Source organism: Ammospiza nelsoni, chromosome 10 (assembly GCF_027579445.1).
Source record: "Ammospiza nelsoni isolate bAmmNel1 chromosome 10, bAmmNel1.pri, whole genome shotgun sequence".
In the NCBI taxonomy this organism is placed as follows: Eukaryota; Metazoa; Chordata; class Aves; order Passeriformes; family Passerellidae; genus Ammospiza; species Ammospiza nelsoni.
The window spans coordinates 26703106-26730393 of NC_080642.1; the positions used below are offsets into that span (position 1 = coordinate 26703106).

General features: G+C 50.0%; 1 pseudogene; it reads right to left on the bottom strand.

Moving 5' to 3' along the window:
- LOC132077835 (zinc finger protein 208-like) overlaps positions 1-27288 on the bottom strand; it is a 403462-nt pseudogene that overhangs the window by 288179 nt on the left and 87995 nt on the right.

Genomic DNA, 27288 nt, shown 5'->3' on the forward strand with positions numbered 1-27288 from the left:
TTCCAGTACATCCCAGTTGTCCCTAATGTGTTTCCACTCACTCCCAGTTGCTCCCAGTAGCTTCCAGTATGATTCCATTTGCTCACAGCCACTCCCAGTCACCTCCAGCATGATTCCAGTCACTTCCTGTATATCCCAGTTGCTCCACCATGGTCCCAATTGCCCTCAGCCTGCTCCTAGTCACTTCCAGTATGATTCCAGAAGGATCCCAGTCACCCTCAGTGTGGTGCCAGTTGCTCCCAGTATGATCCTATTTATCCCAGCATAGTTCCATTTCCTCCCAGTATGATCCCAGTTGGCTCTAGCACAGACCCAGTCCCTCCCAGTATGATCCTACTCTGATGCCATGATGATCCCTTTTGCTTCCAGCTTGTCCTAGCTGCTCCCAGTTGCTCCCAGCTTCGTCCCAGTGTGTCCCAGTGTATCCCAGTGTATCCCAGTTTATCCTGGTGTATCCCAGTGTCCCAGTCCATCCCAGCCTGTCCCAGTCTGTCCCGGTCCCCTCCCTTCACTGGGAGTGACTGGGATCATACTGGTGGAAAGTGGAACCTTACTGGGCCAAGTGGATGTGACTGGGAATGACTGTGAGTGTGCTGAGGGCAACTGGGATATACTGGGAGGGTCTGTAACCATACTGGGGGTGACTGGGAACACACTGAGAGTCCCAGAGGGTCCAAGGACACCGTGGTGACACTAGGGAACCTCATGGAATCAAGGGGATCATTGTGGCACCACTGGAGCCCATGGAACCAAGGGGCCTTGGTGACACAGCGGGGCTTCATGGAACCCAGACACCATTATGGCTCTGTGGGGCCTGATGGAACCACGGAGACCATTGGGACCCTTCAGGGCCTTGTGTCACCAAGGGGGCATTATGGCACCTCAGGGACACATGGAAGCAAGGGACCATTGGCTCCCATGGAACTGAGGCAACATGGAACAGGCCTGGCTGGCTTGGGCTCCCAGGGGCCACCGGACAGCTCTGGCTGATGTTGGAATGTCAAGCACTGGCTCTCATCAGCTCCTGGAGCACTGCGGCTCTGTGCTTTCCTTGCTAGGAAAAGAACTGTCAATCTCTTCTAAATACCCATGGCCAGAACTGGGATTTCAACTCCACATTTTTCCCATAGGAATATTGCCAGGACAAGTGTGGCAGGCAGTGGTTTCAGGAGAGTCACCTCCGGTCTGTCCCCAAAACACTGGGGAAGGCTCTGTGCTTTCCTCCCTATGAGAAAGAACTGTCCTACTTCTCCAGGCATGCATGGCTGAGATTGGGTTCCACCTCCAGAATTCCCTAAATCCAAAGACTGCTCCCAGACAAAAATCTGCCATTCCTGACAAGTCTGGCTGGCCTTGCCTAGTGAGACTCTCACCTGCCTTCCAAACACTGAGGCTCTGTTCTTTCCTTCCTATGGAAAAGAACTGTCCTTCTCAGCCAGGTGCCCATGGCCACAATTGGGATTTCACTTCCAGCATTCCCTGTAGTGACAGACTGGAGGAGATTGTTGGCTAGAAACATTTTGTGTGTGGGGGAGGAAGGGGCAGGTCCAAACTTGCCCTGCCCTGGAACCCCAGCCCTGCCCTGCCCTGGAACCCCAATCCCCCCAGAGCCTCTATCCCAGCCCAGCAGTGGCTGCCAGTCCCTGGCACAGCACAGGCAATGCTCCACAGCCACCTCTGCAGCCCCAGCCCAGCTCCTGAGGGACCAAATGAGCCCAAGGCCCACCTGGGGGAAGGGCCCAGGGAGACCAAGGGGTATTAAAGGCTGACCACAAGGCAAGCACACATCTTGACCCTACCTCCTCTTGGAATTTCTATCTGAACACTGCTGGAATCCAGGAGTTGGTAGCTGTGTGTGTGCTTCTCTGTATCATTTTTGTCTTTCTCTCTTTTTAATTCACGCTTCTTGTAAAATTTGAGTAACTTAAAATTGATCACGCTAAGAGTTTGCGAAGGTGAATGGGCCAAGTCAGTGCTTTGAGAATTGGTTTTTGTTGATTGAATGTCATACTAACCCTTTTGCCAAAGTTTCTCTGATTTTTCTGAAGTTCCCAGTAAAGGCTGTTTTGTTCTTTTGAGCTCCCAGCCACATTCCACACTCCATTTCCCAGCTGGAGCCGCTGGTGCCTCTGAGTTGTGCTGCCCCAGCCCCAGGGACGCTCTCCTTGTCTGCCCATTCCCCCACGGTCTCTGGGCAGGGATGGCCTCAGTGGGGGCTGCTGACATCCTCAGCACCTTGGAGGCTGCTGCTGAATTTTACAACTCCAGAGGCTTGTTCAGCCTTCAGCTCTTCAGTGCAGGAATTCAGTGTCCCAGGGCTCATTAACATTTAGAACACTTTAACAAGCCAAGCCTCTGGGGATAATTTGATTTCAGTTTTTAAATATTGTGTGGTTAATTGAGCAGATTTCAGAAGTGCATTCAAACTGAATATATTCTATTTTAAAAAACAGTGAGAAAAGATTTCTTAGGTCCCGTTTAGGTTTTTTTCCCTGTTAATAAATTGGTATGTGCAATCTTCAATTGACACTGAATCCAAGTACCTCCTCATGCAGTTGGAATAGATATGAAAATCAAGACCCTTCACGGCTGACAATCAATCAGACTCTGTCCCTACCCCCACCCCACCATTTCCCCCAATCCAAGGCCGGGCACTCAGAGCAGCCTTGTGCAAATCCGAGCTCCCTCCAGCCCAGGCTGCACCTGCAGCTTTCAGCTCCTTGGCTCCAACGCCCACCTGCTTTCCTTGGAGAAGGAGCTGCCCGAGACACAGAGGGATGTTCATTTCTTGTCAGCCAACAAAGCCAAGGGAAAGCACAGCTCCATCGAATGCAAAAGTCATCCCTCTGCTGGATATTAAATCCACTTTCCACCGCAGACAGCCTCAGAGCAATGGAAAACACCTTCTGTGCCCAGCACAGATCCCAAGGTCTCCCCAAACCCTCCCTGCCCCAGTTCTGCCCAGATTTGCTCTTTGCACACACAAGTCACACACTGAAGTCAGGAGCTCCCTCCATGCCCAGAGGGAGGAAAAGAGAGAAAGGGGATGAAGTGCTCTCCTGTGCAGAGCCAAGGTCCAAGTGCACTGGGATGTCCCAGCACCATCTGACATGTCCACCATCCCCCAGAGATTTCTGTACAGCAACAGTTTCAGACAAAGACAAAAGAAAAGGTAATTCTGTGAGATATAAACACAATTAAGATGTTGACTAATACGATATTTATTTGAGCTTCAGAAAGATTGGGCAATTCCCTGAAGCTCAAAGCATGAAACCAGTCAGCTGAAGGGCACTTGAATGACCAGAAAGCATTGGGAGGAGTGCTGAGGGTTTTTTGCAGGACAATGGATATATGCAACATATGCACAATCCAGCCTTCATAGAAACTTAGTAAGGTCACCGTGCCCTTGAAAGACACAAAAGAAGAACAACACACTCAGGTTCAGGATGCAAAGGCAGACAAGAAAACCACAGCAAGATGCATGAAGAAGAAAGACAAACTAAAATTAACTGAAATGTCAAAATGCATGTGCAAAAAGGATTTAACCAATCACGTATTAGCTTGAGGTGTGAACAATAGAGAACAGTATAAATATGGCTTGCTTTTTGTAATAAATTGGCTTCACTTGATCATATTGATCATGGTGTGATGTCCCGTTAATGATCCTCCGCACCTAGGGACCAGAAATGTATGCAAGCCTCCACCCCAAGAGACATTATGAATTCAAAAAGCATGGCCATTAACTGCTTGATGCCAACACAGAGTAATGGCAACAAAAATGCAGTCAGACCAGGGGTTTTTCCACTCTCTCTCAAGCCCCACACATTGGGCACCAAATTTTGTCCTGGTTTAGGGCAAATGTGGGAGAAAACCTCCAAAGGGGCCCCTCCAGAAAGCAAACCCACACAGCCCCTCTCCCCAACCGGGTCGGGAAGGATTCCCTGGAGTGAAGTGGAAAGAACCTATTCATTTAACAGGCAGAGCACCCCCAGCACACAAAATGAACAATACCAGGTGACAACACTCTTTCACCACTCTGAAAAAGATGACAAATTCAGAAAGTCTCTCTTGGGAGTGGTCGCTCTGTTATCAGTCCCTCCGGTGCTGGGGCAGCTGCTGCAGCCACAAGGTGCAAACTCTCGGTGTTTCCCAGGTCCCAGTCTGGAGCAGGTTCGAGTGGTTCCAAAAAAGGGAAAGGAAAACAGTCCAGGGAAAAATTCGAAGTGCTTAACTAAACTAACTAATGAGCAGAAACAAAAGCAAGAGCAAAGCAAAAAGCCAAGAAAAAAGCAAAAGCAGCACCATGTACTGCCCTGTCTCTGTGCCCTGCCAGCCGTGGGGGAGCGGCTGATAACAAAACCAAAACAAAACTTCAGAGCCAGTCTTGAAGGCACAGAACATAATATCCAGCATAAACAGAACACATGGATGGGGATACAACCATCATAACATCACTGTAGGACAGTCCTGCACCCAAAATTCTGTCCTGCACCCACTGCTGCATCCTGAGTTCCGTCCTGCACCCCGAGCCCCGTCCTGTACCCAAATTCTTTACTGTCCCATATCCCAAACTCAAAGCTGCACCCAAACCCCAACCCCATCCCTCGTTCATCACCACATCCCTGTTCCACACCCTCTCTTCAACTCCTCCCCCTCTCCCACCCCTGTCCCACCCCCAAATTTATCCCCTGTCCCTGATCCCCTCCCTGTTCCCTCCCCAACCCAGTCCTTCCCCATAAGTGGGCGGCAGCAGCAGTGGCAGCTGGTGGGGGCCAGTGGAGTTGGAGGTGCTGCAGCCCCTGAGCCTCCTCGCCCTGGACACGCTCCAGAAGTGCATCTTCAGCCACGAGAGCCACTGCCAGGAGTGAGTGTCACCTGTCCCCACTGATCATCTGTAAGAGACAGTGTGAAGTTTCCCTCATCTGCCTCACGACCACTGTGATGGACGGAGACTGAAGCCCCCTCCCAAGGGCTGAGACTGAGACCCCGATAACTCTAACACAGGAGGCTGGCTGGACTGAAGCCAGATGTTTGCCAAGTGTTGCCTGCAGGTGTGTTCCCTGGACCAATTGGTCTCACTCACTGCTGAGAACATGGACTGTCTGTAAACTTACCTATTCCCTCTCGGTGGTTTCAATAGACTTACCTGTTCCCCCCCTTGGTGGAGGACTATAATAGAACCAACACTTTGAGATTCTCCCTGACGTGACAAGACGGATCTATTGGCTGGACCATGAGGGTTTCATCTCTCCACTGGCAGCTATTCCTCCCCTCTTTCTCTCTCCCTCTCTTTCTCTCTGTCCTTTATTCTCCTTTCTAATCCTCCTATCACATCTGCTGTGGGCACTCAATAAAAGGTGCATTTGTTTTGATTGATACTAAAATCCCCTTCCGTGTTGCTTCTGCACTCTGAGATCAGTTAACGAACCATCACAACCCCTGCTTGTACGAGCGGATCATGACACCATCCTGGTGGCCCTGGTGACCCTACCATTGTCCCTGCTGGCCATTCTGGTGGCCCTGGTGACCCTACCACTGTCCCTGCTTGTCGACGGAAGGAGATCAGGACATCAATTAGATCATCACAGGCCCAATTTTATTGATCAGTACAGCAGGTTAAATACAGTTCATAATGAGCTTCATACATACTGCAGAAGTTGAGCTCAGGATTGGTTAGTTACATATCAGCAACTACGCCTACTTCTGCATTCTTATGGTTATACTTTTGATACTTTCTACATATTCTCAGGAAGAATCTCTCTTCCCTATCCTCATGTTGCGGCAAGGGCATTCTATCCTTGCCTGTCATTGGTCACCGACTGCTGACTTCTCCTTTCAGCTTACTGACTGCTGACTTCCCTCTCTCAGCTTAACCAGCGGCATTATGTCAGCATGGCCTTTCTCAGCTAACCAATTATTAATAATACTCTCCACACCTGCTGGCCATCCTGGTGGCTGTGCTGGCTCTGCCACGGTCCCCACTGGCCATCCTTTCCAATCACTGTCCCTGTTGGCCATTCTGGTGGCCCCAATGGTCCTGCTATCATCCATGCTGGTGGCCACAGTGTCCCCCCATTGTCCCTGGTGCAGACGGCCCAGCAAGTACATCCTGCTGCTCACCAAGGTGGGGCTGGGGGGGTGGCCATGGAACATGGAAGTGGTCAAGAGAGTGGTGGTGGCCATGGAAGGATTGGCCATTAGAGGTCAGTAGGATGCTGGTGGCCATGGGGGGCTTGGGCATAGACTGGTGGCCACAGGGGAACAGTGGTGGCCATGGGCAGTATTGACCATAGAGCTGGTGGCCAGTGGGATTGTGGTGCCATAGGGTGGTGGCCATGGATGGGATTTGGCCCCAGGTGGCCACAGACTGGTGACCCCAGTGGCCTGTGGCTCACCTTGCCCCTGCAGGACGAGAATGGCCGCACCCTGTCGGACGAGGACATCGCGGCTGAGGCTGACACCTTCATGTTTGAGGGTGAGCACGAGCTCCCAGGTGCCATTGGGGAAGAGGCCCTTCAGTGTCCCCTCACTCACCCAGTGTCCCCACAGGCCATGACACCATGGCCAGTGGCCTGGCATGGCTCTTCTACAACCTGGCCGGCCATCCTGAGCACCAGGAGCGATGCTGCCAGGAGGTCCAGGAGCTCCTGGCTGGCCAGGACACTGCAGACATTGAATGGTGAGACGTCCCCAGGGCCACCCTGGTCATGTGGCTCGGGGACATGTGCCACCCCCACTTGTCCCCAGGGAGGACCCGTCCCAGCTGCCCTTCACCACCATGTGCATCAAGGAGAGCCTGCGGCTGCACCCTCCTGTCACTGCTGTGTCCCGGCGCTGCATCAAGGACATCCCCCTGTGTGATGGCCGTGTCATCCCCAAGGGTATGGCATGGCCAGGGTGTCCCCAGTGTCACCACCCACCCTCATCTGCTGTCCCCAAAGTGGCCATTCCCATCCCACCAGGGGTCATCTGCCTGATGAGCATCTACGGGACCCACCACAACCCTGACTTCTGGCCCAAGCCTGAGGTAGGGCCACCCTCTGAGGTGTCCCTGTCACCATGGTGGTGACAGCTGTGTCCCCTCGGTGTGACTGTGTTGGTGTCACCCCAGGTGTTCAGTCCTTTGAGGTTCAGTCTGGAGAACAGCAAGGAACGGTCCCCGTCGTCCTTGATCCCCTTCTCTGCTTCTCTGGCCCCAGGCATGTGCTTGAGTGGGGACAGGAGTGTCCCCAGGTGCCACCCCTCTCCCTAGCTGGGTTCACAGTGGGATGACAGTGGGGAGGAGCAGGGAATAAATGGTAGCATGAAAGGGACAGTATCATGGTGGTGGTGGGGATGTGTTGTCCTTGGCCATGGGACACCCCATGGCATGGACATGTCAACCCATGGACTTGTCTCTAGGTCACTTGTGTCGCCATCCATGGCCATGTCCCCCATGTCCTCCTCCATGGCCATAGAGCCCCATGTCACCATCTCTATCTGTGACACCCCCCATGCCCAATATCGCCATCCACAGCCATGTCCTTGTCTCCATCCCCACCATATCCCCACCCAGGTCCTTGTCCCCATCCCCACCACATCCCCACGCAGGTCCTTGTCCCCATCCCCACCATGTCCCCACCCATGTCCCACAATGTCACCATCCGTGTGTTAGTTAAATGACTTTATATTTACCCCAATGTTGGGTGAAGGATAATGAAAAATGAAAGAAAATAAAGGCCAAAATAAAAGCATTTATGTGTCCCTGCTGCTGAGTATCCATGTGCTTGGGTGAGTAGGAACGACCTTTTTTAAGAGGAGTTTCTACTCCATTGTCTCCAAAATCCTGGTTTTTTGCCCCAGTCCATCACCATTTGGCTGTGGAAGATGCCGGTGGGCCAGAGAGAATTAGAATCATGGAATGATTCAGGTTGGAAAAGACCTCCAACACCATTTGGAGTTCCTGGATGCCACCCGAAGAATGATAGGATGCAAAAGGTGAGACTTTTTTGGTGTCAAAAGTAAAAAACTATGCTGTCCCCTGTGAAATTCTGATGTCTGTTTGCATCCCAATGGATTTTTCTCTGGCCGTGTTCAAGTGCCCAAGGAGAGCCAGGAAGATGTGGAGACCACCAGCCAGGTGTCTTCCCAACACGGATCACCAGGACCATGGATGACCAAGTCTCTGCACAGTGAGGGTCACTGTGGACCATCCAGTGGGGGTCCCCAACGGGGGATGGAGTTGAAGCAGCGCTCAAAGCTCTTCCTGTCACTGTAGGACACAAAACAACACGAGCGCACACACTGCTGCTCTCAAGGGAAAGAAAAGGGAAGTTTATTTTCTGACTCCAACATTTATAGTTTTCTAAAAGTGACCATGGATTGGAGGGTGAAAGTGCCACCTCTCCAATGACACTGGACAAACTAACAGTCCATCAAATTTTTCTTCTTCTATGAAAGAACGCAAAACAAGAAGTTATTTACAGAAAATGTTTGAGAAAGTTTGCTACAAGAATGTAGACATCAGAAGACTCAAAAAATCTTAAAAAATCAAGGCAACACTCTTCCTGCACACAGGGCAGCTGTAGGGCATCCCTTACTGTTGCCTCCCTTGGTGTTGAGTCACGGTAGAGCTCTGGGAGAAGCTCTTCTCACACTTGGAACACGTTCAGGGCCTCTCCCCAGTGTGGATCTGCTGGTGGGTGACGAGGGTAGAGTTTTTCTTAAAGCCCTTCCTGCAGTCAGGGCAGCAGAAGGGCCTCTATTCTGTGTGAATCTGCTGATGCTTGAGGAGACGGTATCAGCTCTGAAACCTCTCCCCACACTCAGAACACTCATAGGGTGTCTCCCCAGTGAGGATTCTCTGGTGGGCAATCAGGCTGGAGTTCTGCCTGAAGCTTTTCCCACCTTCCTCACCCTTGTAGGGCCTCTCCCCAGTGTGGATCCTCTGGTGCAGAATCAGCCTAGTGCTCTGACTGAAGCTTTTCCCACATTCCCCGCACTTGTAGGGCCTCTCCCCAGTGTGGATCCTCTGGTGGGCATTCAGATGGCAGCTCTGCCTAAAGCTTTTCCCACATTCCCTGCACTTGTAGGGCCTCTCCCCAGTGTGGATCCTCTGGTGGGCATTCAGATGGCAGCTCTGCCTAAAGCTTTTCCCACATTCCCCACACTTGTAGGGCCTCTCCCCAGTGTGGATCCTCTGGTGGGCATTCAGATGGCAGCTCTGCCTAAAGCTTTTCCCACATTCCCTGCACTTGTAGGGCCTCTCCCCAGTGTGGATCCTCTGGTGCAGAATCAGGCTGGAGTTCTCAATGAAGCTCTTCCCACACTCTGAGCATGTGTAGGGGCATTCCCCAGTGTGCACTGTCTAGTGGATGATCAGGCAGGATCTGTCACGGAAGCCCTTTCCACATTCCCCACATACAAAGAGTCGTATCCCAGTGTGGATGATCTGGTGGAGTTTCAGGCTGGAGCTCCTCCTGAAGCCCTTCCCACATTCTCCACATTTATAAGGCCATTCATTGGTGTGGATCCTCTGGTGGACAATGAGGTGGGAGCTGAACTTGAAGCTCTTCCCACATTGCCCACACTCATAGGCCCATTCCCCAGTGTGGGTCCTCTGGTGGATGAGCAGGTGGTTGCTCCTGCCAAAACTCTTCCCACATTCCAAGCACTGGTGGGGCTTCTTGCCATTGTCAATCTGCTCATGGACCACCACTTCAGAGATCTGGCCAGATCTGGCTGCCTTCCTGGCACAGGCTGAGTCTTTCCTCCTCGGAGCACCCTGGGCTGGGTTTGCAGCCCCTCCTCCTGAGGGATCTCCATGGCTTTTCCTCCCCGTTGGATTCCTGCGCCCTAGAACTGCTCAAAATGGCCTCTGCCACGAGGTTCTGCCATGGGGATTTGTCTGCCCTGCTCTCCATCCTCAGCTCCTTCCCTGGGGGAGGAAGGACAAGGAGAGGATGGGATTTGCCTGTGTGCCAGAGGGAAGGGGAAGGAGATCCCCCCAGTGCATCCCTGACTGGACAGCATCAGCAGTGGGGCTGTGCTGCAGCCGGGGCCATGCTGGGCTGGGAGATGGAGCAGGAGAGAGGGAGAAAGGGGCACTGACTTCCTCCTCACCTGCCTCAGTGCCCCTGGGGCATCTTCCTCTTCTTCACAGCCTTCTCCATCCAGATGAGGTTTGGGAATGGGAAATCCTGGTTTGGGGAAAAAACAAGATGTGAGTGCATTGCCTTTGATGGTCCCACTGGCCAAGTCCATCTATAGAAGTCACCGGGTGTCTGGTGGCCAGAAATACCTCCAAAAATCAAGAAGTCCAAAAACCTCTCCCAGGAGTTCCCTGTTTCCAGTGTCCTCACTTTGGGGTTATGGGGGTCCCTCTTCTCAGAGCTGCTGGGGGGCCTGTGGGTCCTGGGCATCCCCCCATCTCCCAGGTCCTGCTCAGGCATGCTGAGGGGGTTTTGGGGGGTCCCAGGGCTCACCCTCCCCTGATTCTGTGGAAATTGTTTTTGTGATTCATGCCAATTGGCAATGGAATCAGCAAATGCTTCTATCTGCTGTGTCCAAAATAGACACAAAGAAAGCTTTTGAAACTTTCTGACCAAACAGCCAAAAAAAGCATCAAAATCAAAGAAGTACAGTAGAGCAAAAGAGATGAGGTAGCAAGATGACTGATGCTTAGAATAAATTAGAGGAAGTTGGGGTAAAGCTAAGAGATATTGCAACAAAGCAATTAAAAGCTTCTGTATAATAAAAAGCTTGATGCACTTGACAAAATCATGTAGCAGACACCAGTGCAAGGCCTCCCTCCAGACAACTACAAGGATACCAATCAATGACCACCTAGAAATATTATGAAATTACTGCTCCCAGCTTATTGATATTTGCTCATTTGGACTAACCAAGCACATTAGAAACTGCTTTGTAGGCTTAAAAACAGTATATATACTTTACTGAACTGTGTGTTGTGAATGGAGCAGTGACTCCCCGGCCACCCAGCGCTGCTTGCTTGCTTTAAAATAAAAGGTATAGAAGTAAAATTTGGATTGACCATTGAAATTTTATATCAGGTGTTCCAGGGTCCCCTTTCCCCAGCATACCTCCACTCCAGGCACTCAACGCTTCGCCTGCTCCCCTTTGCATTCCTGAGAGATCCAAAAATATACTCTCATCAAATGAATTAAAAATACCTCTCTCAGCGACCAAAATATATTTGGGACTCAACTCCTGAGAAAAATGCCAATCACTTGTTTTTAAAATTTTAAAAGTTTAATAGTAATAAAATAGTTCTACAAATACTAACACAATTAGAGTAATAATAATTTGGACAATTTGAACTAGGACAATACGAGACAACAAATATAAAGAGTTATGGACGTCTGGGTACCTTTTTCTGGGCAGCACAAGCCCGAAAAAGGACACCCGTTAGCAAAGGATTAACCCTTAAAAAAAACAACCCATTGCATATTCATACACCTCATACATGATGCATAAATTCCATTCAAACACAGGATTCTGTCTGGCCATCATCAACCTCTTCCCTGTAATCCTAACAGCCCCTTTGAGGTGGGAAGAAGTTCATTTCTTCTGATAAGACAGCAATAAATTCTTTTCTCTGAAAGATTCAGGTGTCCTGTGGCTGCTATCTGATGCGAGTGCCTCATTCCTTTCTTTAAAAAAACCCCACTAACATAGTTCTTCTAACTGCAAAAGTTACCTTTTAATTACAAGACTACATTTATTATTAAACTGTTAATACAGCACTACTCATCAATACATCAAAATACATATGGTAAATGTGAAAATGCCTGTATTTTATGATTGGCTTTTTGCAAATATTAAAATGAATATTATATGTGTTGTGTTAGAAAGTAATGCTGTATTAATTCTCTTAAGTACCGTGTTAAATATAGTTTTAGGTAATAAAAATTGTTAACATAGAAATGATACTATGTAGGATACTTTTTTAAAGAAAGGACTTGCAGCAAGATAGCAGCCACAGGACACCTAAACCTTTAAGAGAAAAAGAATTTATTGCTCTCTTATCAGAAGAAACGAATTTCTTCCCGCCTCGAAGGCACTGTTAGGATTCAGAGAAAGAAGCCGACACTGACCAGAACCACAGAATCCTGTGTTTGAATGTTTGAATGGAATTTATGCATAATCTATGAGGTGTATGAATATGCAATGAGTTATTGTTTTTAAGGGTTAATCTTCGTTAGCGGGGATCCTTTTTCGGGCTCGTGCTGCCCAGAAAAAGGTACCCAGACGTCCGTAACTCTTTATATTTGTTGTCTCGTATTGTCCTAGTTCAAATTGTCCAAATTATTATTACTCTAATTGTATTACTATTTGTAGAACTATTTTATTACTATTAAACTTTTAAAATTTTAAAAACAAGTGATTGCCGTTTTTCACACGCCATAAGCACACGTACCTTTGCTTAAAACAATGCTTGCTTATTTCGAATACAATACCTGCTTGTAAGCCTTAAAACACAACGCACAGAGCTCCATTCTTAAGCTTCAACTTTCCTAATATCTTGCTAAATAAACTTTCTGCAGCTTAGAGAGCTATTCAGACAAGCGTTAATACACAGGCCATTGTTCTATTTGCCCTTGCTTTTTCTACAGTTTAAATAATTTTTCTGCTGACCTATCTCATGGCTGTGCTCTACTCACAGTTCTGCTGTCTCCGAGGCCTGCCTTTTGCAGCTTTCCCAAACCCCTCTGATTTTATGGATTCCCACAGTACATATCTGCATAGAGCCCTACAATACGCACTTTTCCCAACTCCGGAATCGGCAAGGTCCAAACCCCAGCAGAATCCTCCTCTTCCCCCCCAAAACCCCTCCGGAGCTGCCGCTTCCCCTCGGCGCTCACCTGCGGGACGCGGGGCAATGCGATGCTGCCGGGCCCAGCCGAGCTGCGGGCTCGCCGTGGAACCCCGCAATGCTCCTTCCCGGCTGCTGCTCCTCCTCGGGCTGCTCCCTCCGTGCTGCTCCTGTTCCTGCTCCTCCGCTTCTCCTCTCCCTCCCCTTCCTCCCGCTCCAATCCCGGATCCCCCTTTCACAGCCCCTCTGCCCCACGGCCGCAGCAGCGCCGGCTCTGGGGTGTTGGGGAAGACGAAAGAGGAAAGCCTTACAAATATGATTGTCTGGCAAAAGATTTTGAGAATATGGAAACTATAAGCGAGATTGAAATGAAAGCAAGCTTTGAGATCCCTCAGTTACTGAACAATGGGAAAATAACGGTGAGGCCACTGAAAGTAATCCCCTTTTGATGGAACAATTCCCTCTGCTTGCAGGCAGGTCCCAGGGTCAGAGCTGCCCCTACAAGAAGGGGTCCACAGAGGAGTTTTTAGGGTTTAAAATGTAGCCCTGTATGGTAATGCAGTGATTCTTACAGGCAGTATGGAAATGCTGTAGGATTTCTATATTGTACTAGATTGGTTAGTGAGAATCAGAATATTCAACATAGAAGAAGATTTATTGTATTGTAACGGGAACTTCGCTGTCTTAGCTCTTACCTCTCTTACTCTTGCTCTTACCTCTTGTCTCTTAGCTCTTGCCTTTGATGCTCTTACCCCTTTTACTCTCATATGCTTTTACTCTCTTACCCTTTCATCCTCTCTCCCCCTCTCTTCTCTTAGGCCTGCTCCGAGCTGTGGCTGCAGCTCCAAGCAGGGCCCTGCACCCAGGCCCTGTGCAATGAACCCCAAATCCCAGCAGGGCCCTGCACCCAGGCCCTCTGCAATAAACCCCAAATCCCAGCAGGGCCCTGCACCCAGGCCCTGTGCAATAAAATCCAAATCCCAGCAGGGCCCTGCACCCAGGCCCTCTGCAATAAACCCCAAATCCCAGCAGGGCCCTGCACCCAGGCCCTTTGCAATAAACCCCAAATCCCAGCAGGGCCCTGCACCCAGGCCCTTTGCAATAAACCCCAAGTTCCACGACCTGGCTGCAGAGATCTCTCATCTCCATGCGTCCTGACCGTGCTACCCCCATCAATCCTACACTGGCACAGGGGGAGAAACCCCCAGAGTCCCCAGTGATGGGCAGGGGGCTCGGGGATTAAGATGTACCTGTAGTTTTCTTGTTATGTCTAGGCTCTGAAGCAGGGTTTGTCATTGTTGTGAAACCAAGATTTGTCAGGACCCAGGACATCCCTCTGGCTGTCCTGAGCAGCCCAGACCCCTGCCAGGGGGCTCAGAGACGCTGGCACAGAGCCCAGAATGCCCCTCTGGTTTTGATTATGACCCATGGAGCAAGTTACCAACCTTCTATGAAGATCAGCAAGCCACAACAGTTTAGGTAGCATATTAGTGAAGCTATTACGGGGTGAAAAAGTAGATTTTGGGGTTTCTGGTATGGGGGTTCAGGGGGCAAGATGGAGGGAACTGTGTGTGTCCATGTCCTGGTTTAGGACAAATTAGGGGAAATCTCCAAAAGGGAGCCCCCCAAAACAAAACAAACCTCCAACCACCCCTCCCCCAACACAAGAAAAGAAAAGAAAAGAAAAGAAAAGAAAAGAAAAGAAAAGAAAAGAAAAGAAAAGAAAAGAAAAGAAAAGAAAAGAAAAGAAAAGAAAAGAAAAGAAAAGAAAAGAAAAGAAAAGAAAAGAAAAGAAAAGAAAAGAAAAGAAAAGAAAAGAAAAGAAAAAAACAGACTGTGTGTTGAGAGGGTGCGGCGCTTCTTTGCAAGCTTCGGGTGTCCTGGAGCCCTCAGGTCAGGTCCGGAGCCGGTCCAGTATCTTCAGGGGAGGGTAAGAAAGAGGGAACAAAAGAAAAGGAAAAAAAACAGCGCAAAAAGCAGAAAGCAAGCAAGCAAAGCGGCTAGCCAAGCCAAGCAGCAAAAACCAAAAGCAAAAAGGCCTGGTCAAACACTCCCCCCTCTCTTCCCCGCCCCGCCGCAGCAAGACGGCGGGGGGGGGGGGGGAAGAGAGAAAAGGCACAGCTGCCAGACACAACACACGATATTGGGATAAAGGCTGTCAACCCACGACACTCCACCCCTTATCCCATATCGTGAACATACAATAAAAAACTTTCATTTCACTTACTCACACCTTTGACACTTACACATTTCTCTCATCTTACTTGCTCAGACCTTTGACACTTACAGTTTCCTTCTGTCTCACATTCAACAAACAATGACATTCATATATGAGTCTCATCCCACAATCAGGTCTCCCTGAGGCACACACCGTGTTGTTCCATCTTTCTGCATTATCCACCATGTATAACCTGGTCCTTGAGCAAAGACAATCCCACGGATGGGTTTGTCTGTACTCGAGGCAGGGTTGATCCATACTGTCTTTCCCAACAAACCTCTGACATGGGCCACTGGGGCTTTATCCCCATCTACTATATTAAGGAGCTCAGACTGAGCAGGACCCACTCGGTTGGTGGAACCTCGAGTGTTAACTAACCAGGTAGCCTTTGCCAAATGCTGCTCCCAGTTTTTTAAAGACCCCCCACCCAATGCTTTTAAGGTGGTTTTTAACAATCCATTATACCTTTCCACTTTCCCTGCAGCTGGTGCATGATAGGGGATATGGTATACCCACTCCATGCCATGTTCCCTAGCCCAAGTATTAATAGGATTGTTTTTAAAATGAGTTCCATTATCCGACTGAATTCTCTCGGGAGTACCGTGCCTCCAAAGGACCTGCTTTTCAAGGCCCAAGATAGTGTTACGGGCTGTGGCATGAGACACAGGGTAGGTTTCCAACCATCCCGTAGTGGCTTCTACCATGGTTAGTACATAGCGCTTGCCCTGGCGGGTTTGAGGCAGTGTGATGTAATCAATCTGCCAGGCCTCCCCGTATTTGTACTTAGACCACCGCCCCCCATACCAGAGGGGCTTCACCCGCTTGGCCTGCTTGATGGCAGCGCACGTCTCACAGTCACGAATAACCTGAGAGATACTGTCCATGGTTAGATCCACCCCTCGGTCTCGTGCCCACTTATAGGTGGCATCTCTACCCTGGTGGCCTGAGGCATCATGGGCCCATCGTGCTAAGAATAACTCTCCCTTATGCTACCAGTCGAGATCTATCTTCAACTCCCCTATCTTTGCAGCCTGATGGACTTGCTGGTTGTTTTGCTGCTCTTCATTAGCTCTACTTCTGGGGACATGGGCATCTACATGGCGAATCTTCACAGGTAACTTCTCTAACCGAGTAGCGATATCTTTCCACTCTTCCGCAGCCCAAATTGGTTTTCCTCTTCGCTGCCAGTTCGCCTCTTTCCATCTCTTCAGCCATCCCCATAGAGCATTGGCTGCCATCCAGGAATCGGTATACAAATAGAGCCTTGGCCACCTCTCTCTCTCTGCAATACCTAGGGCCAGTTGAATAGCTTTGATTTCAGCAAATTGACTGGATTCACCCTCTCCTTCAGTAGCCTCTGCAACCCGTCGAGTGGGACTCCACACAGCTGCTTTCCACCTCCGTTTAATCCCTATGACACGACAAGAACCATCGGTGAATAGAGCATAACGTGTTTCTTCTACTGGCAACTGATTGTATGGCGGAGCTTCCTCAACCCGGGTCACTGGCTCTTGTTCCTCATCTGCGACACTAAAGCTTTCACCTTCAGGCCAATTTGTAATTATCTCCAGGATCCCAGGGCGATTTAACATCCCAATTCGAGCGCGCTGCGTAATGAGGGCAATCCACTTACTCCAAGTAGCATTGGTGGCATGGTGGGTAGTGGGAACCTTTCCTTTGAACATCCATCCCAACACCGGTAGTCGGGGTGCCAAAAAGAGTTGTGCCTCTGTACCAATCACCTCCGAGGCAGCTTGGACTCCTTCATAGGCGACCAAGATTTCCTTTTCTGTTGGAGTATAGTTATCTTCAGACCCCCTGTAGCTCCGACTCCAAAATCCCAATGGTCGGCCTCGGGTCTCGCCAGGTACCTTCTGCCAAAGGCTCCAGGACAGACCATGGCTCCCGGCTGCAGAGTAGAGCACGTTCTTCACATCTGGTCACGTCCTGACTGGACCAAGGGCTACAGCATGAGCGATCTCCTGCTTGATTTGGACAAAAGCTTGCTGCTGCTCAGGGCCCCAATGGAAGTCGTTCTTCTTGCGGGTAACTAGATAAAGGGGTCTCACAATCTGACTATACTCAGGGATGTGCATCCTCCAGAAACCTATAGCACCTAAGAAAGCTTGTGTTTCCTTTTTATCAGTTGGTGGGGACATGGCAGTGATTTTATTAATAACATCCACAGGAATCTGACGCCGTCCATCTTGCCACTTCACCCCCAAGAACTGAATTTCTCAGGCAGGTCCCTTGACTTTGCTCTTCTTAATGGCAAATCCAGCTTCCAAGAGAATATGAATTATCTTCTCTCCTTTCTCGAACACTTCTATTGCCGTGCTCCCCCAAACAATGATATCATCAATATATTGTAAATGTTCTGGAGCCTCACCCTCTTCTAGTGCAGCCTGGACCAGTCCATGACAGATGGTAGGACTGTGTTTCCACCCCTGGGGCAGTCGGTTCCAGGTATACTGCACTCCCCTCCATGTAAAAGCAAACTGAGGCCTGCATTCTGCTGCCAGAGGGATGGAGAAAAACGCGTTAGCAATATTGATGGTCACGTACCACTTTGCTGCCTTAGACTCCAGCTCGTACTGCAGTTCCAGTATGTCCGGTACAGCCGCACTCAGTGGTGGAGTCACTTCATTCAAGGCACGATAGTCCACAGTCAGTCTCCATTCTCCGTCAGATTTTCGCACAGGCCAGATAGGGCTGTTAAAGGGTGAGTGGGTTTTACTGACCACCCCTTGGCTCTCCAGCTCTCGGATCATTTTGTGGATGGGGATCACGGCATCTCGATTCGTCCGGTACTGCCTGCGGTGCACTGTTGAGGTGGCAATTGGCACTCGCTGCTCCTCTACCTTCAAGAGTCCTACTGCAGATGGGTTCTCTGATAGTCCAGACAAGGTATTCAATTGTTTAATACCCTCTATCTCCACTGCAGCTATTCCAAAAGCCCACCTGAATCCCTTGGGATCTTTGTAATAGCCATTCCGGAGGAAGTCTATGCCCAAAATACACGGAGCCTCTGGACCAGTCACAATCGGGTGTTCCTGCCATTCCTTCCCAGTCAAGCTCACCTCAGCTTCCAACAAAGTCAACTGTTGTGATCCTCCTGTCACTCCAGCAATGGAAACAGGTTCTGTCCCCACGTGTTCCGATGGCATTAAGGTACACTGTGATCCAGTGTCAACCAACGCTTCATAGTCTTGTGGCTCTGATGTGCCAGGCCATCTGATCCACACCTTCCAAAAAACCCAGTTCTCCCGTGCCTCTTCCTGGCTGGAGGCAGGGCCCCTCTAAGCCAGATTGTCCTTCTTTCCTTGGGCATATGCCTTAGAAGTTCCTTCAAGGGGATCAGACATGTCATCGTCATCATTATACTTAACATCTCGGCTACGAGCGACCGGAGCTGCTATCCTTTTGGTGATACTTTCTCTTTTCTTCAAATCACGCACCCGTTGTGCCAAACAGCGGTGGGTTTTCCATCCCATCTCCTCATGTCTTCTCCAGACTCACGCAGGAAAGCCCATAACTCAGCCTGTGGGATGTACCTTCTCTCCCCATCAAAGGAGCGCCAGCGTTGGACACCAGGACCTCTAATTTGTACAGCTGAGATTTGAATAAGGTCCTCCTTAATCTCTTCTTGGAGTTTCTTATGATTCTCCTCAATTTTATCCTCTAGTTTCTGCAGTCGGGTTTCCACTGCTGCAATTCTGGCATGAGTTGGGCCATGCACAGCATCTGCATACGCTCGAAGCTTCTTTGCCATATCGAGCACAGTCTCATATGTATCATCCCGCTTCATTATTGCTAGGGCAGAAGCGTATTCAGGTGGCCCAAGTCGCACACGTTTCCTCCACATTACAGGTGTGCATGGTACCAGGTCCGGATTCCTAGTTGTTGTATCATCTGAGAAAATGAGCTCTGCCACCGCCATCTCTCTCAGGCGTTGGATCCCCTGTTCTATGGTCTTCCACCATGTCTGCTGCATATAGAGATCATCCGTACACAGGTATCGTTCTGCTACGCTTCTTAGGACCCGTTCCCAGAGGCTGTGAGGGTTAGCCCCCCTCATCATACCTTGATTGATGACAGGATCATGTGACAGGGATCCCAAATGCCTCGCTTCAGTACCATCCAAAATCGTAACCTCCCCTGCAGCATCCCAAAGGCGGACTAACCAACTAATTATAGATTCGTCAGGTTGTCGTCTGTAATCCTTTCTTAGGCCTCTGAGGTCCTTCAGAGAAAAGGAGTCAATATTAGCTCCAGATTCTGTGCCCCTTGATGTGGCCTCTGATTTTGGTGAGGGTACTTCTCCTGCATCATCATCCTCATCATCCTCCACCTTTCGATCAGTCTTGCCTTTACACTTTCCACCTCTTGTATTAGCTGCAACAGCCATGGTTTGGGGCCTACTGTCTGATTCAGCTGCTAGCCTGGAGCCTGGGATGTTAGCTGCAGCCTGGGTCACTGGGGTAGTAACTAACTTACCTCCCTGTTCCCTTTCTGCTATCTGCTGCTCCACAGTATCTAGCAGAGTACGGTAAACAAATGCCAAGGCCCAGCTCACTGCAGTAATCCTTTCTTCCTTAGTATTACCATGGCACTTCTCCCTCAAATACTTTGCCACCTCGACTGGATTCTGAATTTGATCAGATGGAAAGTCCCAGTCTATAGGATCAGAAAATTCCTTTAAAGTCTGGCCCATGTCCTCCCATTTCCCACTCCAGTCAAGATTTTTCCTGCTTTGTTTTACTCCTAAGTCAGGAGTGTCTCTAACCCCTCTAGAAATCTCAGTCTTCATTTTATACACACTCCAGACAGTATAGAAAAGGCTTAATAAATTAAATGCCAGAAAGATGGTTTCTTTCAAACTCAGGGGAAATTCAGTATTTTCTAATAGAGATGTCAACAATTTGGAGGACAAGAAGGAAGACAAAGGCTGAAAAGCCCCTTCCCCTTCTTCTCCCCAAACAAACTGAGTAAACAACCATAATAACAGTCCATACATTCCTGAAATAAAGTCCAGCATTTTTATCCGACACATCATCACACATAAGACCAGCACAATGACTATTCTGGTTAGTGCCCCCCGCTTACAAAAGCTACTTATTAGGGCCAACATCAGAGCTATTTTTGGGTAAGGAAATAACCCTAGGGACCACAAAAGTATTAAAACTTCAAAAACCCCTAGGGACCAGAACGACCGGCAAGCTTCCACTCCAAATGACATTATGAATCACCAATATGCCCACAAAATAGCCAAAACCAAAATATTATTGTTATAGGGTTTTTTTCCACTGTTTTTTGGCCTCCGTTTCCCGGCCAACGCACCAAAAAGTATATTGTCCTGGTTTAGGACAAATTAGGGGAAATCTCCAAAAGGGAGCCCCCCAAAACAAAACAAACCTCCAACCACCCCTCCCCCAACACCGGGTTCGGGAAGGAATTTCTCGGAGGAGCAAAGTGGAAAACAAAACCTATTTATTTACAAGTAACAAAAGAACACTCCCCAACACAAGAAAAGAAAAGAAAACAAAAAAACAGACTGTGTGTTGAGAGGGCGCGGCGCTTCTCTGCAAGCTTCGGGTGTCCTGGAGCTCTCAGGTCAGGTCTGGAGCCGGTCCAGTATCTTCAGGGGAGGGTAAGAAAGAGGGAGCAAGAGAAAAGGAAAAAAAACAGCACAAAAAGCAGAAAGCAAGCAAGCAAAGCGGCTAGCCAAGCCAAGCAGCAAAAGCCAAAAGCAAAATGGCCTGGTCAAACCCTCCCTCCTCTCTTCCCCGCCCCGCCGCAGCAAGACGGCCGGGGGGGGGGAAGAGAGAAAAGGCACAGCTGCCAGACACAACACACGATATTGGGATAAAGGCTGTCAACCCACGACACTTGATGGTAAGATTTTAATAGCTGTGGCTGGTTTTGTTCTGGTTGGGGTTTTGTGGCCTCTTCTGTTTCCCTGTTTGGTAGTTGTTGGGGTTTAGTATGGTTAGAATGAGGCCGATGGGGAGGGCGCAGCCTGGGGAGGGGAGAAGGGGCTCTTGCTTGGTTTGGTTTGATTTGGTTTGGTTTAGTTTGATTTGGTTTGGTTTGGTTTGCTTTGGTTTGGTTCAGATGCAGGCCAGGGCCAGGGCCCACTGCTTCTTTGTTGACTGGACAAGAAAGAGGAGGTTCCTGAGGATTTTTAACATATGTGTTTCACAGTGGTGTGTTCAGTATCTTAGTGGTTTAACAGGTTGTCAGTTACACAAAAACTTTTGTACTACTTTTAAAAATTCTTCTCACGTCAGACTATGACAGATATTCAATCAACAATAAACACTTCTCAAGGCATTGACTTGGCCCATTCAACTTCATAAACTCTAAGCCTGTTCAATTTAATGTTAATCAAAATTTGCAGGAGCACAGAAACAGAAGAAGAAGAAGACACAGAAAGAGAGAAAAACATAAGATTTAGAGAAGCACACACACAGCTACCAACTCCTGGATTCCAGCACTGCTCAGACGGAAATTCCAAGAGGAGGTAGGGTCAAGATGTGTGCTTGCCTTGTGGTCAGCCTTTAATACCCCTTGGTTTCCCTGGGCCCTTCCCCCAGGTGGGCCTTGGGCTCATTTGGTCCCTCAGGAGCTGGGCTGGGGGCTGCAGGGGTGGCTGTGGAGCATTGCCTGTGCTGTGCCAGGGACTGGCAGCCACTGCTGGGCTGCATAGAGGCTCTAAGGGGATTGGGGTTCCAGAGCAGGGCAGGGCTGGGGTTCCAGAGCAGGGCAAGTCTGGACCTGCCCCTTCCTCCCCCACACATGAAATGTTTTCAGCCAAAAATCTCCTCCAGTCTTTCACAATGGACAATGTTGGGGGTGGAAATCCTAATTCTGTCCATGGGCACCTGGGCAAGGACAGTTCTATTCCATAGCACAGAGCCCCAGTGTTTGGAAGGCAGGCAAGAGCCTCACTGGGTAAAGGCCAGCCAGACTTGTCAGTAAGAGCAGATTTTTTCTGGGACCATTCTTTGAACACAGGGAATTTTAGAGGTGGAAGCCCAGTCTTGGCCATGAGTGCTTGGAGAAGCAGGACAGTTCTTTCCCATAGCAAGGAAAGCACAGAGCCTTCCTCAGTGTTTCGAGGACCGATGAGAGGTGATCCTTGTGAAAAAAATTGTCAGCCAGACTTGTCCTGGCAATATTCCTATGGGAACAATCTCTGGAAATAAGGAAATTTGGAGGTGAAACCTTAATTCTGGCCATGGGTGTCTGGAGGAGGAGGAGAGTTCTTTCCCATGGCAAGAAAAGCATGGAATCACAGTGTTTCAGCAGCAGATGAGAAGAGACCCTCAACATGCCAAGGTCAGCTGGACCAGTCAGGCGGCCCCTGGGAGGCCAAACCAGCCAGAGCTGTCCTGTGGTCCCTTGGTTTTGTGGGGCCCTATAGTACCACAATGCTGCTTTGGATTCATGAGGCCCCACAGTGCCACAATGGTGACTTGTTTGCATAGGGTCCCACAGTGTCACAATGGTCCCCTAGGTTCTAGAAGGCCATGAAGTGTCACAATGGTCCCAACAATTCCATGAGGCCTTGCAGTGTCACAATGGTCTCCGTGGTTCTCCAGGCCCCACAATGTCACATCACTCCTCTATTCCATGAGCACTGCAATGTCACAATGGACCTTTGGACCCTGGGGGTTTGCAGTGTCACAATCGTCTCCTTTGGCTCCACAGTGTCACAATGGACCAATGATGACTGGAGGCCTCTTTGTGCCACCCTGGAGCTTTGGTTCCATGCAGCCCTGCAGTGTCACAAAGGACCTCTTGGTGTCACAAGGCCCCACAGTATCACAATGGTCCTCTTGGTTCTGTGGGGACCCCCAGGGTCACATTGGTCTCACTAGTTCCATGAGGCCTCAAAGTGTTATGATGCTTTGCTTATTCCCTGGGGCCTCGTAGTGTCACAATGGTCTCCATGATTCCACGAGAGCCCTCAGTGTGACAATGGCCCCTTGGTTCCATGAGGCTGTGGAAGTGTCTTAATGGTGTCTTCATCATTTCATGATTGCAATGTCACAATGGACCTTTGGCCCATGAGGTCTTGCAGTGCCACAATGGCCCCCCGGTTCCGCGACACCCCAAAGTGTCATAATGTCCTCCAAAGTTCTATAAGGCCTCTCAGTGTCACAATAATCTCTACATTCCATGGAGCCACACAGCATCAGTACAGTCCCCTTGGTTCCATGAGGCCCAGAAATGTCAAAGCGCCCTCCATGATTCCATGAGGCCCCACAGTGTCACAATGGTCCCTTGGTCTCACAAGGCCCCACAGTGTCACACTGGTCCCTTGGTCTCACAAAGCCCCACAGTGTCACAATGGTCCCTTGGTTCCATGGGCCCTGTGCTGCTGCATTCCCCCTTCCATTCTCAGGCCGCCCTGCCAGCTGAGAAATGCTCCTTGGGCTTCGGCCTGGGCCAACAGCCCCTGGGCTCAGCTCCTCTGCAGCTCATCACAAACACTGTCTGCTCCAGGCACTGCTGCTGCCCCACCAGCTCCTGGTTTCTGGAGGAGCAGCCCTGGGAACTGTTTTTGTTCCCTCAGTGGCACAACATCCCTGTTCTCACACTGCCAAAGTAAGCTGTTGATGCCAAGTGCAGCCAGGATGAGCCATTGCTGGGACTGAAGCCCCTCTCGTGGGGCCCTGCAAACAGCGCTCCAAAAGGAGCCCTTGGAGCTCTCCTGGGCCAGCCACTCCCTCTGAGTGGGGCCTCTCCCAGCCTGGAACTCTCCCGTTTGCTGCACTCGGGGATCCCTGAATAATGACAGAGCCTGGGCCGATCCCCCCACTCCTCCAGGCTCAGCCCTTTGCCCTTTGCTGGGGAGATGCCAAAGGATCCACAGGGAGCATTTCCTGCCCTCAGGGGAATTGCTCACAGGTGCCTTGCACTGACTCTTTGTGTCTGTGTGCACACAGGAGTGCCTGTGCTGGGGAAATGTGGCAGAAATGCTGCTCTCTGAGGGGCTTGAGTGCCTTGGATAGCTGAGTCAATCAGGCCTGTAAGTGAGGTTAAATCACAAGGTCTTAGCTATGTTAAATGCTCCTAAAGGCTGTTCTTTGTCTAAGTTGTTAAGTTTAAGTTATTAGCTAAGTTAAACATTTTTAAGTGTTATTCCTCTATTAAATTGCTAAGTCATAGGTGATAAGTTAGGTTAAATAGTGTTAAGTGCTGTTCTTTTCCTAAATTGTGAAGTTGAAGGTATCAGTTAAGGTTAAGTGAAGTCCTGTTAAGTTTGACCTCTGATAAGCTTTTGGGCCATATTCCTTTTATCCTTGCCCTCACTGTCCTTGTGTTTCACACACACAGGGACAGTTCTTGCCTAATTTCTGGTTTGATTGCCTGGATTTGGTTTGGTTTTGTTATTGCTTTGTTTCCTTGGTGTTCCTGAAGTGTCCAGTCAGGAGCAGAGTGACTCTAGCCAAGGAACTTTGTGCTGCTATCCCTTAATATTAAATTTTTGCTGTTTTTTTCTGATCCCTTGCTGGGGATTTTTTCAGCGCTCTCAAGCTCTCATTGGTACCAGGGTGAAGGAGCCCTGGCCCAGGCTCTGGCCCTGGGGGACATGGGGACACTGCTGGGGGTCCCTTTCCCCTGTGCCACCCCCAGTGCCCCATCCCCCCGTCCCCGTGTCAGGCTCTGGGGTCGATCTCGTGGAACATCCTCTGGGGGAGGCTGCGGGGACGGGGACAGGGGGACCTGGGGGGACAGGGGACCCTGCTGTGCATGAGCAGAGTTGGACTGCTCTGCGGGAACTGTGAGGGGGGCCGGGGCAGAGTGACCTCCCCAGTGACCTCACACAGCCCCTGTGATGTCACACAGTCTCATGTGATGTCACAGACTACTCTGGAACATCACACAGCACCCTTGTGATGTCACAGAGCCAACTCTGGGATGTCATCCTGGAATGTTATGCAGCAGCACTGTGATGTCACAGAAGACTCTGTGATATCAGAGAGTCACCATGTGATGTCAGAATCTGTCCTGTAATTTCACAGCCTGCTCTATGATTTTACAGCCAGCCAGTGATGTCACAACCCATTCTCTGATGTCACAGAGCCACGTTCTATGATGGTAGGATCTGCTCTATGGCCTCACACCCTACTCTATGATGTCATAGACAGCTGTGTGATGTCACTACCACCTCAATGATGTCATAAAACCCTCTCTGTGATGTCATACTGACACTCTGTAATGGCACAGCACACACTTTCACCTCACAGCCTGCTCTATGATGACATACAGCCATGCCATGATGTCACAGTCTGCTCTGTTATGTCACACAGTCCCCTCTATTATTGTGTAACTGTTCAATGACCTCACACAACAAACTCTGTGATGTCATAGCCCAATCTGTGACTTCACACAATCCACTCTGTTCTGGCCTTGGCCTCCTGGGGATCACCTCTCATCTGCTTTCAAAACACTGGGGACCTGTGCTTTTCTTCTCATGGAAAAAACCATCTCTCAAGTCCAGGCATCCATGGACAAAATTGAGAATCAGCCTCTGAAATTCCTTATATCCAAGGATAGCTCCCAGACAAAAGCTGCCCGGACTATCCAGGTTCCCTTGGCTTCCTGAGGATCCAGCTCTCATCTGGCTTTGAAACTCTGGGGCTCTGTACTTTCATTCCCGTGGAACTGTCCTTCTTGTCCAGATGCCCACAGACAAAAGTGGATTTGGCCTTCCAAATTCTGTCTGTCAAAGTATTCCTGACAACAGCTCTGGCTGGTCTTGGCCTCCTTGGGGCCGCCTCTAATCAGCCTTTGAAACACTGGGGCTCTGCCCTTTTCTTCCCATGGAGAACTGTCATTCCAGTCCAGGAACCCGTGGCTGAAATAGAATTCCACCCCAAAAACTCCCCGTATATTGAAGGTTGCTTTCAGACAAAAGCTGCAAGGAGAGACAGATCTGGCTGGCCTTGGCCTCTGATGACTGCTTCTCATCTGCCTTCAAACCCTGGTGCTCTGAGGTTTCCTTCCTATGGAAAAAAACTGTCCCTCTTGTCCAGGTGCTCCTGGCCTCAGGCACTTGACCACTGTATAGAGACACAGGAGCTCTGTGCTCAGTGGGGTGGAGACTGAAGACAGCAGAGGAGAGCCCTGGGAGGGATTGAAGGGTGGTTTCAGAGATGTTGGATCTTTTTGACATAGTAGAGGACAGCCAGAGAAAGAAAGAAATAATTCCAAGGGCAGCTGGGAAGACCCAGACTGGACAGCAGGAGAAAAGAATTTCCCTGCCAGGGCAGGGCTGTGGTGCAGCACGTCCCCCAGCAGGAGCCTGGAGCAGCCCAAGGCTTTGTGTGGGCAGGCAGGGGCAGGCAGGAGTCAGAGCTGTCAGCAAAGGAAGGGCCCAGCCAGGTGGGGCAGCTGGGGGATGCCGACGGCCTGCAGGGACAGAGACACAGGTTTTCTCAGCATCAGAAACACCTTTCCCCTGCTTGCCCCAAATTGTCATCACTGCCACCAGTTCTCTGCTCTAGCTGGAACCTGGGGACACTTTGTCAGTCTTGTGCCTCACAGGGATCTACTCAAAGTACAAGAATCTTCAGTGTTTCAATCTTACATTGGGTTCTTGAGAAAATTTGTGAGCCCTCTCTGAGGGACTGTGTCTGATGCAAAGCGCACCAAAGTCCCAGAGGCTCATTAAAGTCTCTGTGCTGTGTCTGTGCTGCTGAGCTGGGCCGGGCTCCTGGCCCAGAGGCAGCTCCTGGCAAGGGCAGCGCTGCAGAGAGACAGCTCTGGCCAGGAGCAGCTCCTGTGCACAGCCCAGCAGAGCTGGGGCACTGCCAGGGCCCCTCAGGGACACCAGCAGGGCACAGACAGAGCTCACAGGGGCTCAGCACTGGCAGGGGCTGTGGCATGTCCCAGAGGGGGCTGTGTCACAGCAGCACCTCTGTGGCTGTGTCATAGAGGCACAGAGCAACTGTGATGTCAGCAAGGGGTTGTGTGACAGCACAGAGTGGGATGTGTGAGGTCACAGATTGGGCTATGACATCACAGAGTTTGTTGTGTGAGTTCATCGGTTGCTACAGCAACATGCAGGGGATTGTGGGACATCACAGAGCAGGCTGTGACATCATGGCATGGCTGTATGGCATCATAGAGCAGGCTGTGATGTCAAAGAGCATCACAGAGCTGGCTGTGATGTCATGGAGCAGGGTGCGACACCATAGTGCAGACTCATAGAGGGTGTCTCTGTGACATCAGAGAGTGGGTT